The 13,676-nt window shown below is 33.4% G+C and overlaps 1 non-coding gene across 1 annotated transcript; it reads left to right on the top strand.

The window, feature by feature from the left end:
* The first annotated feature begins 11,011 nt into the window (after window positions 1-11,011).
* On the top strand, window positions 11,012-11,116 carry LOC141423609 (U6 spliceosomal RNA). Its single transcript, XR_012448452.1, has one exon. It is a non-coding gene; the product is annotated as a U6 spliceosomal RNA (small nuclear RNA).
* Window positions 11,117-13,676: the final 2,560 nt, after the last annotated feature.

Genomic DNA, 13,676 nt, shown 5'->3' with positions numbered 1-13,676 from the left:
AGAAAAACATTTAAATCCTTTGGGTAAACATAAGGCTTATCATCTGATGATATGATCGCCCCATCCATCTGTAACAACTCAAGCATTTGAATTGTGGCTAGTCTCAATTGAGATGTGCTATAAAATGTGAGATATATATATATATATATATATATATATATATATATATATATCTAGGATTGCACATGCCACAACACATGAAAAAAATCTCAATAATATGTATTGGTTACATGTTACAATGATAATAATTTGGACAATTTTAAATTAATTTGTATCACATTTTAACATTGCTATTATCAGGTTTCATATTAAAATTTAATTGAAAGTGACATCATTAGCCCACAGTATGTTCTATTGAACAGCACTGATATAGAGGCCAGACTTGAATATTTCATCTTTATGACCTCAGATGTATGAATCATTTTTTTTTTTTTTGCAGTACTAGAGTTTGAACTCAGGGCCTCACACTTGCTAGGCAGGTGGCAGAGTGGGTTGAGCCACTCTGACAGCCCTTTTTTGTGTTGGGTATTTTCAAAATAAGGTCTGAGGTTTTTTGTTTGTTTGTTTTTTTGCCTGAGCTGGGCTTGAAACTTCTCCTGATCTCTGTCTCCTGAGTAGCTAGGATTACCGATGTAAGCCATTGATGCCACTTTTAACTTAAGGGAAACAACAGGTTTCAATATTAGGGTATGAAATAATGATGGATGAATTTTAATTTGGATATGTAAGAAAGAAGTCTAAAAGAAAAGAAGAGGGACAATAGAGTTAGGGAATCCAAAAGATTAGAGAAAGGAGAAAAAGTTTAGGTGATGAATACAAAATGACAAGAATACCACAGGTACTGAGGCCAATAGGAAAAGGGGACCAGGAGCTAGAGAAAAGGTTAGATCAAAAAGAATTAACCTAGAAGGTAACACACATGCATAGGAAATCAATGTGAGTCAACTCCCTGTATAGCTATCCTTATCTCAACCAGCAAAAACCCTTGTTCCTTCCTATTATTGCTTATACTCTCTCTACAACAAAATTAGAGATAAGGGCAAAATAGTTTCTGCTGGGTATTGAGGGAGTGGGGGGAGATGGAGGGGGCGGAGTGGGTGGTAAGGGAGAAGTGGGGGCAGGGGGGAGAAATGACCCAAACCTTGTATGCACATATGAATAATAAAACAATAAAAAAAAGAATACCACAGTATACACACACACACACACAGAGCTGCCATCCTCATGCTTTATCATCTTTCTCAGTAAGTGTCATTTAGTTGATTTCCAAGCAAATATAGAAAAACCAATGATTTTGCACTATTGCTCATGAATTTTCTTCATAAAACTTTAGGTGGACTCACTTTAATCATATAAATTGTTACTATTAACATTTTATACTTACTGAAGTGTTCATTGCTCATGTTTTTATTAGTCTTCTTTGTTGGCATTTTCCAAATACTGCGCACCAACCAAAGTCTACACTGAAATGTCAATGATTTGACAGATATACAGCACATATCTTGTCCCAGTCTGAACCGTCAAAATTATGTGGAAGAAATATAATAAAAATTTATTTCATAAAGATACTCTCCCTTACATGGTCAGGATAATAAAAAGATATCCACTGTCTAAAAATTATTTTCCACTGCTCCCTTGGCCTTGGATGAATGAAAAACTATAGTTTTTAGTTTTATGGATCTCCTGGCCTTCACTAGCACCAATGTTGAGGAAATTAAACAATTAATCTTTCTTTTAATTGTATAGGAATGTCAGTAAGTGAAGTAAACACAACTCATTCCACTCATGCTCAATGAGAGTTATCTACTGTGAAGGATTAGCTGTGATGTTCAACAATAACGAAGCTCTTGTTTTCCAATAAAGAGGTTAATTGGCTTCAGAGAAAATACATGTACAGAGCACAGAGGCCTAATATTGGTTTTGCCAAGGCCCTGTGTGAGGGAAGTTAATGTTTCCTGTTTATTAGCTGTTTTACAACAATCTGCCCTTGACCAATAATTATGCTTACAGAGCTGATGCTAATATGTGTCAGCTCAACAGCTACTTAATGTGTCCTTTGCACCTGTGTGCAATTGAGTTTGTCATCACTCCTCTTTGGGTGTTGCTTCCCATCTCAAAATGGACTATAGTGCCTGGATGGTAGAAATGCAAATGTCAATGACAGGCTGCCTTCCCAGGACCTGTTTTTTTCTTTAATAGATTCTAAATGCAAGCATCTGTTCTACAGTTTTAAAAACTGGAATAACAAAGGCACAGAATATTTTCTGATCTGAAGGAATTATTTTTAAGGAAATTCACACAGATGTACACATGTCCATTGGGGAGATGCCTCTGGAGTTTGAATTGCACGTGTCACTAGAGACCTGATTAAATTCTGATTCTATAAGTTTGGGGCAGAGTCTGCTAATTTACAGGTCCAACAAACTTCCAGACAATCTGGTGGTGCCAATTCATGGAGCAAACATCAAGTAGCAAGCTTCAGGTGTGCATTATGACCACAACCATTGTGATAAGGTTTCATTGTGGTATTTACATTCATTTATACAATGCACTTTGATAAATGCATCCCATCTATATTACTCTTTCTTAATCCTGTTCCTCCTTCCTCTTCCATTTTGAGTTTTCAGTGGCTTCATTATGATACTTTCATAAAATATATAATGTTCTTCAATCATATTCACCTGTCACCCTATCCTTTTGCCATCCCACTGGTTTCCCTCAAACAACCCCCCCTTTATACTCATGTCTATCATTATTATATATTATTTAGATCTAAATTCCATATATGAGTGAAAATATGAGATATTTGTCTTTCTGATCTTGGCTTATCTCTCAACATGATCTCTAGTTCCATCTATTTTCTTGCAAACGATATAATTTTATGCTTTTAAAAATGTTTATATTAGTATATGATAGTGTACAGGGAGTTTGTTGTGACATTTCCACATATACATATATTGTACCCTGACTTGGTTCATTCCCTCCATTATTCTCCCTCTTTCCTCACTCTTGTTCTTAGAATAACTTTGACAGGTTTTAACGTTCCAAGTTCATGTATGTATAGAAAGTACTTCATCCATATTCACCCTCTTTATACTTTATACTTTTTTTTTATTGCTGAAAATGCCCCAATATACCACATTTTCTTTATCCAGTCATCGGTTGTTGGACACCCAGGCTGACTGTGTGTTCAATATCCAAGGAAGCAATATTTTTCTTAGATAGCAGTTATGTTTTGTAGACCCTCTGAAAAAGGTCTAGCTGCATACAGTGTGCCCTGGACATAGAAAACTGGAGATAATTTTGTGACTCTTAGATGACACTCACTGATACATAGTTTTATGTATTGAATAGAAATTTTGGGGAAATAACTTGAAGTAATATGACTTGAAGTTCCCAAGTGACTCAGCTCCTTGATTTCCTGACTTTCACCTTATTTACTTTCAATTCCCTCCCTCTCCCATAGAATATTTATTCCTGTTTGCTCAGCACACCTCATTCTGAGAGCATGCTTACAAGGTTTCAGGGAGCTCTATAAAAACCATCCTATCTGGAACACATTCTATTTTGTGGAAAGAAATGTTGCTCAATTTTAGAAAAAAAAAAAAGAAAATTGTCATCTTTAAACTAAAAAGAAAATTTTAAGATCTATGTCACAAATAGGACCCACACAGTTCATAGGTGACAAGAAACAAGAATCAGAAATAGTAATGATCTCTAAGTCTGAATTTTTTTATGTAGAGGAGAGTACTCCCACTTGTTAGATATTTTTGATGGCTTTGGGAAATATTTATATTAGTTTCTAAAATACTGATGACCAGAGTAAAGAGGCTATGTAAAAACAGACTTAAGGACAGTCATTGGGCTGATTTTATTTCCCCACACCAGTTTCCAACGACAGCTCTAAACTAGTAACTTTTCAATTAAATCCAATCTGTCATGGTGGGGAAAACTATAGCCGACAGGCCTTGCAAAAAGATTTGGCAGGGAGTGGCCAAGTTAGCATTTTTAACTGAAAGTGTGCTGCTTTATTTGTTTAAACCATTGCTTAAATAGCACTGCACATTTTTATTCCTTTGTAGACATTTATGCCATTAATTTATGCAGTACACAATTAGGCACTGCAAGCTCAGTACTGGAATCTCTTCCTATGTCTCCAAATGTGTCTTGGTGGCAGCAAAGCAGAAGGATAAAATAATATTGTCTTCCCATTTTACTCTCTCTGCAGTATTGGGAGAAATTTTTGTCGTTGACAATGTTAAGTGTCCAAATCATCTCTGAGCCCAGCTCATGGTCAGCACTTGAAGGGGAACAGTTTGAGACAGCAGGAGCCTCTTAAACATCCCACCACAAATCTATTATGATATAAAAAGACAGGAAATAATGAAACCCTCCCTTCTTCAAACTGCAGTGACATGACACCATAATCGTAGATAAAGTACCTTATTTTTCAAGGTTGTTCTTAAGAGCTGTAGAATTGTAGGTTTCAAGAGACTCTGCATTATTAACAAGGTTTGTGTTATAAAAAACATAAATTAATGGCATCAATATTCCCTAAACTAGACATTAGCTGTGTTTAGTTAGAAACATTCTTATTTATATTGTCTAATAACCAGCAACTTCCTCTGTTCACTACATTTCAGCCATTAGTTCAGTAACACAAGTACAAGAAACTGGCTCAAGAGATATGTCAGTCAGCTCATATTCTTCTTCACCATACCCTCTTCTTTGTCTCCTGTAATCTCTCTCTTTCTCTCTCTCACTCTCTCTCTCTGTCTCTTTTCTGTGCTGTGATTTAATTGAGAAAGCTTGAACTTTTCTGGGGAATTTTCTGGGGAATATGCTTCAGGAAGAATCTCACTTCCTTTCCCTCTCCTCCTTTACTCAGTGTAACTTGGTCAGACTTAGGAGGGGAGGAGCCCTACAGGTAGGACAAATAGGAATGTTCTATTGAGGACAGCTGCCCATGCCTCAGTCATTAACCTGGTGGATGTCTCACATTCAATTCAGAAATGAATCCAAGACATGTTCAATTTTCATTTATGATTTTTCAGTTTCTGAAAAAATTTTTAAGAAATCAGCAAACATTTTATTAGTTATGTGAATATAGAAGAGTGGGTATTTATTCAAAGTTTAAATGTCCTTTTTAGATTCTCAGTGTGAACCCTCAATTAGTTGCATTGGGACGATAAGTGGAAATTTTATAAACAAAGTAGTAATGGCTGGCCCACGTGTATGTGCACTGCTCTGTGGGGACACCATGTGATTTGTAAGTTACTCACATGAGTAACATGGAGGGGAGAAAGATAGCACTGTGCTGGTGGTGTTGAACTTTGTTAGAGGACAAACCAATCACTTCAGGGAGGCTGACTTGAATGCTACTATAAACATGCAAAGCAAGGAAATACCATGCTTTTGTAGCACACTCTGGAAGGCACCATACGGTCTATCCCAAGAAGCTAACATAACCGTGGGTTATGCTAAATGCTACTGAGGAACTTGCAATATTTTGCACATATGGACTGACTATGTGACAGCATATATAAATATTTCATCTTCTAATTGCAGTTAGTTACCAGATTGCACATGAACAGACAGAATGACATATGAGAAGTTCCAAGAACACTGTGTTATAGGACATACAGCTGAGATACAATTTTCTTACACTTGGCAAGCTTTTGAGCTCAGCAAACACAACTTTTTCTCTATTCATTAATTAAGATTAAAATGCTTTTTAAAAAAATCACAAAACTGAGAACATCAATATATTGTTGTGTTTATCAAAAGAGAAGTTAGAAGCTAGTGCTTAAAAAACACCAGCTTCAATGTTGCCTTTTGCTACTGGGAATTTGTCAACAATTTAACATCTAATTTTCCACAAAGTTGATCACCCAATATCTTTTTGTTTCATTTTGGAGCTAACATGATGAGCTAGTTAGAAAGTAGAGACAACAGAAAGTAAAACAATAATAAAAAATTGCAATCTCTTAAAATCAAATCCTCAAAACAACTGTTTATAGATTTCAACACAAAAATGAAATTATTAGAAATGTTTAGAACTCAAAATCAAGGGACGTTTAAAATAAGTTAATACATCCCTATTTTAAAGGAGATTTGTGCATAGATCTCCTATAGGTATGCTGTCTTTCCAAGGTTTCAGGGATTGGATTAGACCTAGAATTCCCACCTTTTAAATCTCTGCTCTTTCCAATTTTATGCTGTAGACATTTTTGATTTGTTTCTAAAGTATAATTTGGGAAACAGAGTGCTTTGATAAAATGAGTCTGAAATTTTTTAAGTTTATGACATTTGAGTTCAAATATTGATACCATCTCTCTTTCTTTATCTAGACAATAAGAATAATTAGATGTTTCAGAAATGACTTAAGGATTCGATATATGTGTGTACAATGCCACAAATCTATGAAGTTCAGAAAATACTATCTGTTATCATTTTCTTGGTATCCTTAAGTTCTGGGTGCTTAGTATGCACTCAGAAAATGAAGAAATGGAGGAATAAATTAGTAAATGACAGATCATTTAATAATGCACAAGTGAATGAATGACAATAATAAGCTATTAGAAGATAAATGAAGGAGAAACCTGTGAATATTTTCTTTAGGCCTTCTCAGTACCTTAGGAATATTTTGTTTCCCCTTGCATTTCAACTCATTCATCAAATTTGTTCTTTTAGTCACCATAGTATTTGAAAACATGACCCAGAAAATTAGAAAATCAAAATGCACTGAATCACTCAAAAATGTGTATCAGCTCAGTGTAGTCTAAATTGGAAAATCTAATTGAACACCTATCCAAACAAAGTTTTGTAAACCTTATCTGCAATACCTATTCAAACTGAAGCAGAAAACCTCTCTTAGGAATATGCCAATTTAATTAAATTCACTAAGTAGTGAAGGCAACATAGTCTTGTACCTGGATATTCCTTTTTATTTTTTTAATTAATGTACACAAAATCATCCCACCCTATCCTCCATACCATTTCAACAATCTGCTTAATCAGACTGCCTGTAAAAGCTGGGAGTCTCCAATATTAACTTTGGTAAGATGTCCTTAAGGTCAGAGAACAAGGAGAGGTCATCAATGGCCTGTGGAAATGCTGAAGTAAACACTATCCCTTGTGTTCCAAAGAAGCTGAACTTATACTATACAGAGGTCAAGATGAGGCAGCAGACTGATCAAAAACAATAGCTCTGCTGAGTTCTTCAGCCCAAATAATTTTTTAGCAAGTAAAATATGTAGAGGACTTTGTGTGACAAGGAATTTTTATTTAAAAATGATCTGGCCTGAAGAGGGGACTTAGTTAGATACCCTCTTTAATACTCCTTGACTATTCACTTATTCATATTTTAAAAATACAAGGAAATAATAAGGCAGGATAAAATACAATAGGGCACACCTACATAGAAACTTTTAGAAAAGGTTTTAAAATATTACAAATATTATTTATATTTCCATTACAAAAAAACTTGCATTTAAAAAAAATAAATAAAAATAGGAATGAAAGGAAAAAAATATAAAACGAGGAAGAAAAACAATCATATGCTAGTTCATGGATACAAGGCTGATTTTGGAAGGTTTTCATGAACTTAAAAAAACAACTCCCCCTTTAAACATATAGTTTAATGGATTTTGACAAATGTATACGTAACCACCACCAAAGCCAAGAGTTCCTCCATGTTCCTAGGAAATTCATGCCCATACTCTTGGCTCCAGGTAGTCACTAATATGCACTCTATCATTATAAAGTGGTTTCCTTTTTGTAGAATTTCATGTAAATAATGAAATAATTTAATGAAATAATACACTACATATTCCTTTATGTGTGCTTCTTTGTCATGCTTTAGATATTCACTTATGCTATGTTTATTAGATATTTGTTTCTTTTTGTTCCAGAGAGGTATTCCATTGTAAGAATATTCAGTTTGCTTACTTATTTGAATATTGGTTTCATTTTTTACTCTTGTGAATCCAGTTGTTGTGAACATTCATGCACAAATCTTCATGTGGAAATACATTTTCATTTCTCTCAGATAAATACTTAGCAGTGGTATTGCTGGGTTTTATGATAAATGGACACTTAACTTTATTTTTTTAAAACTGCCAAATTGTTTTCCAAAGTACTCACAAAATTTAACTCTTTTTAAAAGTAATGATAATTTTAGTTGTTCTATATCTTCTGTAACAATTGGATTTAATTATTATTTCAATTTTAGCTGTTATATATGTGTAATGTATTTTATTGTTGCTTTTTAATCTGCATTTTCCTGATATCTAATAATATTAAGTATATTTTCTTGTTCTTTTTGTTCATTTGTATATTTTCTTTTGTGAGCTTTCTTATCAAATGTTTTGCCCATGTTTCAAATTGTCTTACTGAGTTGTAAAGAATCTTAATATATTAGGGATACTAATTATTTGACAGAAATATGCATTCTCAATATTTTGTCCCAATCTGAGGCTTTTCTTTTAATTTCTAAATGATGTCTTTTAAGGAATAAAAGTTGTGGTAAAGTGACTATAGATAATGATACTGACCTATACATTTCAAAAACTAGAAGAAAATATTTTGAAAGTTTTTATCATAAAGAAATGATAAATATTTGAAGAGATGTTTAACCTGATTTTAACATTAGACAATGTATACATATATCAAAGCATCACATCTTGCCCCATTAATATGAAGTTTTAGAATTTTACGTGACACAAGTAGAATTTAAATTTTAAAGCAAGAAATTTTTCATTTTGGTGAAGTCTTACTATTTTTTTTAAGACTTATGCTTCCTTTGCCTTAAGGAATTTTGCTTAACAATCATATGTTTTTGATATGCTATCATATATATACATATTATCCTATATTCCTTATAGATTTTTTTGGCATCTCTGAGTGAGTATGAACTTAGCTTCTAGATGTTTCAACAAAAGCTCTAAGCAATATCTTAGTTATAGTTATATTGTTTAAATTTTCATATATTTATTTCATTTATGTTCAATTTAATTTTTTGTAGCACACTTCAATTTCTTCTTTGACTTTGTAGCTTACTTAGTGGTGTGTTTTTAAATGTTTGAGAATGTTCCAGATATCTTTTTTACCTAAATTTCTACTTTAACTTCATTGTACTTGGAAAACCCATAGTTTCCACCCATTCACCATATTACTAAGACTTATTATGGTCCAATATGCAACATTCACCTTAGAAGGAGACCTGGAGAAACAGAAAATTTAATACTTGCTCGTTTAACTTTCCAGAAGAGGAAATTATTTTAATGTGAAATATCAATTATAAAATAACAGAGCATGAAATTGACATTTCTCCAGGAACATACATAATAATTCTAAGAATAAGAAATATCTGTAAATAGCACAGTACATGATGAATATTTGGAGATTTAGCTCATTATAATTCCAAGAAATCAACAAAATGAACTTTGCCAAGTCTAATGTCACATTCAAACTTATCCACTATTTTGTAGGACAATTTCATTCTTATATCTTTCAGTGACAATATTACTTTGCTAAGTACCTTTCACATAACTCTTTATTTAATGTATTCTGAACATTTGACAGAAATTTGAACATATGAGCACAAGAGGAAGCTTATTTGATCAGAGTAGCTAGGAGTTGATCATATATGTTTATTTCATGTTATCAGCCCTAAGATTCTTTCCATTTCAAGAAAAATTTTCAGAGAAGTCACTTTTCATATAGTTTAAAAGTGTGATTCTCATCAAAATAACTTAAAAATAATACTCTGAGATTGAGAATGCACTGTAGCATTCCCCAGAAGCTCCAGTAAATAGTAAAAAATAATGAGTAGGAAGAAAGGTGAATTTTTCTCAAGCAGATTATAAGGTCTTGCAGGGATGAGACAATGTCTTCTGCATTACTCAGTAGTTAAGAGTACACTTTCAGTCAGCAGAATCCTGATGAACTCTGGAGGACTAGCTGGAAAAACCAAAAAATCTTGTGCTAACCAAAAACCACAGGGGACCACCATGAAAGGTTGGATGAGGCAGCAGAGCAGACAAGGGAGCATGGGTGTCATGTTGGCACTGACCTACTGGTAGATGTTTTTCCCCAGAAATATTCCTTTTGCATGCTATAGTGATGCCATGGAATTACTAAGTCTGTTACAAGTCAGCAATATTAAAAATCTTGAATGGAAAGAAGGAAATAAAGAGGATTTTGCTTTCTTTTAAATTCAAATTAGCTTCTTCAAATCACAGATGGAATAGATTATTTTTGACCTTTGTTTGAATCATAATTTCTTTCTTTGCAAGTCCCCACCATCAAAGTTTTCAGGACAGCAAGAAAAATATATCTGTTTCACATAGAAGAAGACATGATTCCAAAATAATTTGTAAACTAGTGATTTGCAACAAAATTGGGATCCTTCTCTCACAGTTTTTCAAAACTATCAGGTTGACCACAATTATATACAGCTGGTAAATTTGCTTTGGTTTCATTTACCTAAATTCTTTTCTGACTACCTGTAACTGAGTTTTTTCATGACCAATCTGATTTTTATATAAAATAGTGCTTATAAGCTAATATCAGCATGTTTTTTAATGATAGCTCTTTTCCAGACATTGCAGTCTGTTCTTTACCTTTGTAACACTTCAGCTGCTACAGGTAGCTGATGAGAGAGAAATCAAATTATGTGCAAGCAGCAAATAAGTGAAAGGATTATATCTTGGACTGGGGCTCTTCAACACTGTTAAAAGCAGTTTACTTTGTCTTTGCATCTAAAAAAAGAGTAGTTACTGTTTAAACTAGAGAGCTCTTGTATCTAATTGTGTGGATAGTTACTATGGGAATGATTTCTTATAAATAGTTTTAATTATACCATGAAGTCATTGATTAAGTGGTTTGGAGAGCCATATTTCTAAAAACCAGAAAAAGATCAGAAGTCAACCAAAAGTGGTGGCCAGCCATGTTTTTCAATCCACCAATCAAATGGCTGAAAGTGTAAGTCATGATGGCTATGTAGAAATGTGAGTCAATGTTGCAGAGAAATCCATTTGTAACAATACAGAGAAGTTTAGAACAGCCCTTGTGCAAGGATGACATGCAAATTTGAGAAGTGTTTCATATTTTTTTAATTCAGTAACAGAAAGACAAATGCATGTTTTCACTTACATGTGGAAGCTCCAAGAGTTAATTTCATAGAAGGAGAGAATATCATAGTGCTCACTAGAGATTATGATGGTTATTGCCAGGTGAGAAAGGAAGGCTGGATAACAGCTACCAAAGCACAGTGACAAGAGGAAGAATGAGTTTTAATGTTCTATAGCAGAGTAGGTTGATTACAGCTCAGAAAAATTAAAGAGTAGAGAATTCGAAGTTTCCTAACACAAAGAGATGAGAAATGCTTAAGAAGATGAAGATGCTAATTTTCTCAATTTGACCATTATATGTTATATACATGTTCCAAGTTTTCACCCTGTGTCTCATAAATGTGCAAAATTATTATATGTCAATTAAAATTTATCCAGGTGAGAAGATAGAAAAGAATAAAATTAAAGAATTTTTATTGTACTCTGTATGAAAGGACTGTGCCTTTCCATATAAAGTCTTTAATTCAATAAAATATTGAAAATTCAGAATTTCAAATTCAGAACTAATCAAAATATTACATCTGCATTTAAATTCTCCAGCAAATCTATTATCATAATAATTTGAGTTCTGGCTCCTAAAAACTGAGTGAAGCAGGAGGAAGCATTGAATTTCTTCTATCTCTTCTGGATATAGACATGATCTTAGACACTATTAAAATAACTTACATTTCTTCATTTTTAACAGCTTCTTTGAAACATAATTTACTGCCAATACAATCCACCCATGCAAAGTGTACATCTCAATGGCTTTTAGTGTATTTATAGGGTTATGCAAACATCACCATAATACATTTTGGTATATTAGTCACCAAAAAAGAAACCCTGCATACCTTAGCCATCATTCTGCCAATACCTGAATACCCTCTCCATATTACTCAATTAATTACCAATGTATTTTCTGTATCTATAGATTTGCCTATGGTGAACATTTCCTCCAAGTTGTATCAGCAAATATGTTGTCCTCTATGACTGTCTTAACAGCATAATGCTTTGAAGATTAATCAGTCTTGGAGTATGTATTAATACTTCATTTCTTTTTATTGTCAAATAATATTCCATTGTTTTATTTATACATTTATCATTGTTCGACATTTGGGTTGTTTTCATTTTGGGACTATTATGAATAATGTTGCAATAAACATTCCTGTATAAGTTTTTATGTGAATATATATTTTCATTTCTCTTGGGTACATAACTATGTGTGGAATTGTGGATCACATGGTAATGCTGTGTTTAACATTATGAGGAGCTAAAAGTTCCAGACTTTTCCAAATTGGATGCATAATTTATTATTTAGCAAATGCTTTATATGCATTATCTCTATGATTTTTAGATTACTTGTTGGAAAAAATAATTTGGAATACAGAATAGAGTTTACAGCATAAATTCTGCTTTCTACATTCTGACACCATCTCTGGAAAAGAGGTGACCAGTGCTACTATTGAGAAGATGTGCAGTCCGTCTCAGTTCCATTACCAGCAAGTAAGAATTTAGCAGGTACTTCACTGTTCCATGACACAATTGGTGCATCTGTCAAGTGGTAATGATAAATGCTACCTGTAAAACATGGTTATTTTAGTGATAATGCAATAGATTAGAAAAATGTTTTGTGTAAATGTAGAGTACCACAGTTATTATTACACCTGTCATCTGTATAATGAATCTTGCAAACTTTTTCACTCACAGTTCCATTTCTTTGCATTTGCTCACTATTATTCATTTTCTTAATTTTTTTTGTGGGCATCCCTCATCACTTCCCAAAGAACCTAAATGTATGGTATTTATGATTAATTAAGCATAGTAATGGAAAAGTGTATCTAGGAATGAAAGCACCTTCTTCATTCAGTAATCTGACCTTGACTTGTAAACAAAATGTACTGAATTTTTAGGTAGAAAGTTGACTTGCACAATATTCACCTTCAACTGTCACGCCTCCGACCATATGAAAGGTGTCAATCACCCTTAGTTGAAAACATCCGGCCAAGTTGATTTACTGTCAAAATTTTGATCTTCAAATAAAGTCTCCTTTATAATTAAAATCTGGATCAGGTTGCTTTTTGTATTTTTCCAAAATATTTTTTGATTTTCTTTGTCTTTTTTGTTGTTATTTTTTTAGTTTAAACTTTAAGTGACTTGATAATCCTCATTTAGCATTCACAATCTACTTTCTGGTGAAGGATCTCCATTTGCCTGCTGCCATACAGCAATACTCCTCAACCATCTCTGGCTTATTTCCTTGGGAGACTGTTGCCCCTGGTTGAGAGAACCTGAGACAGACTAATACAATGGATGTGGTATGGCTCAGGCCTGACGTATGTGGAAGTCATTGTACCAGTCAATGGTTTTGCTGCCCTTTTACATTTTCTGAAGGAACTAGGCAGGATTAAAAAGATGGAGGCAGAAAGCATGAGTCATTTTTGTAGTATTGGTCTTTTTAAAACTAGCTATGTATTTGTTAGAGATGACAGACAGGAGAGGGAGGGAGAAAGTGCTATTTCTGTAATTAAAAAGAAGCAGAATCAAAAGAGAAGAGCCATTGTT

This window comes from Castor canadensis, chromosome 5 (genome assembly GCF_047511655.1).
Source record: "Castor canadensis chromosome 5, mCasCan1.hap1v2, whole genome shotgun sequence".
Taxonomy (NCBI): Eukaryota; Metazoa; Chordata; class Mammalia; order Rodentia; family Castoridae; genus Castor; species Castor canadensis.
Note: the sequence above shows the minus strand (reverse complement) of the source record. Positions and strands in the feature narration are given on the sequence as shown.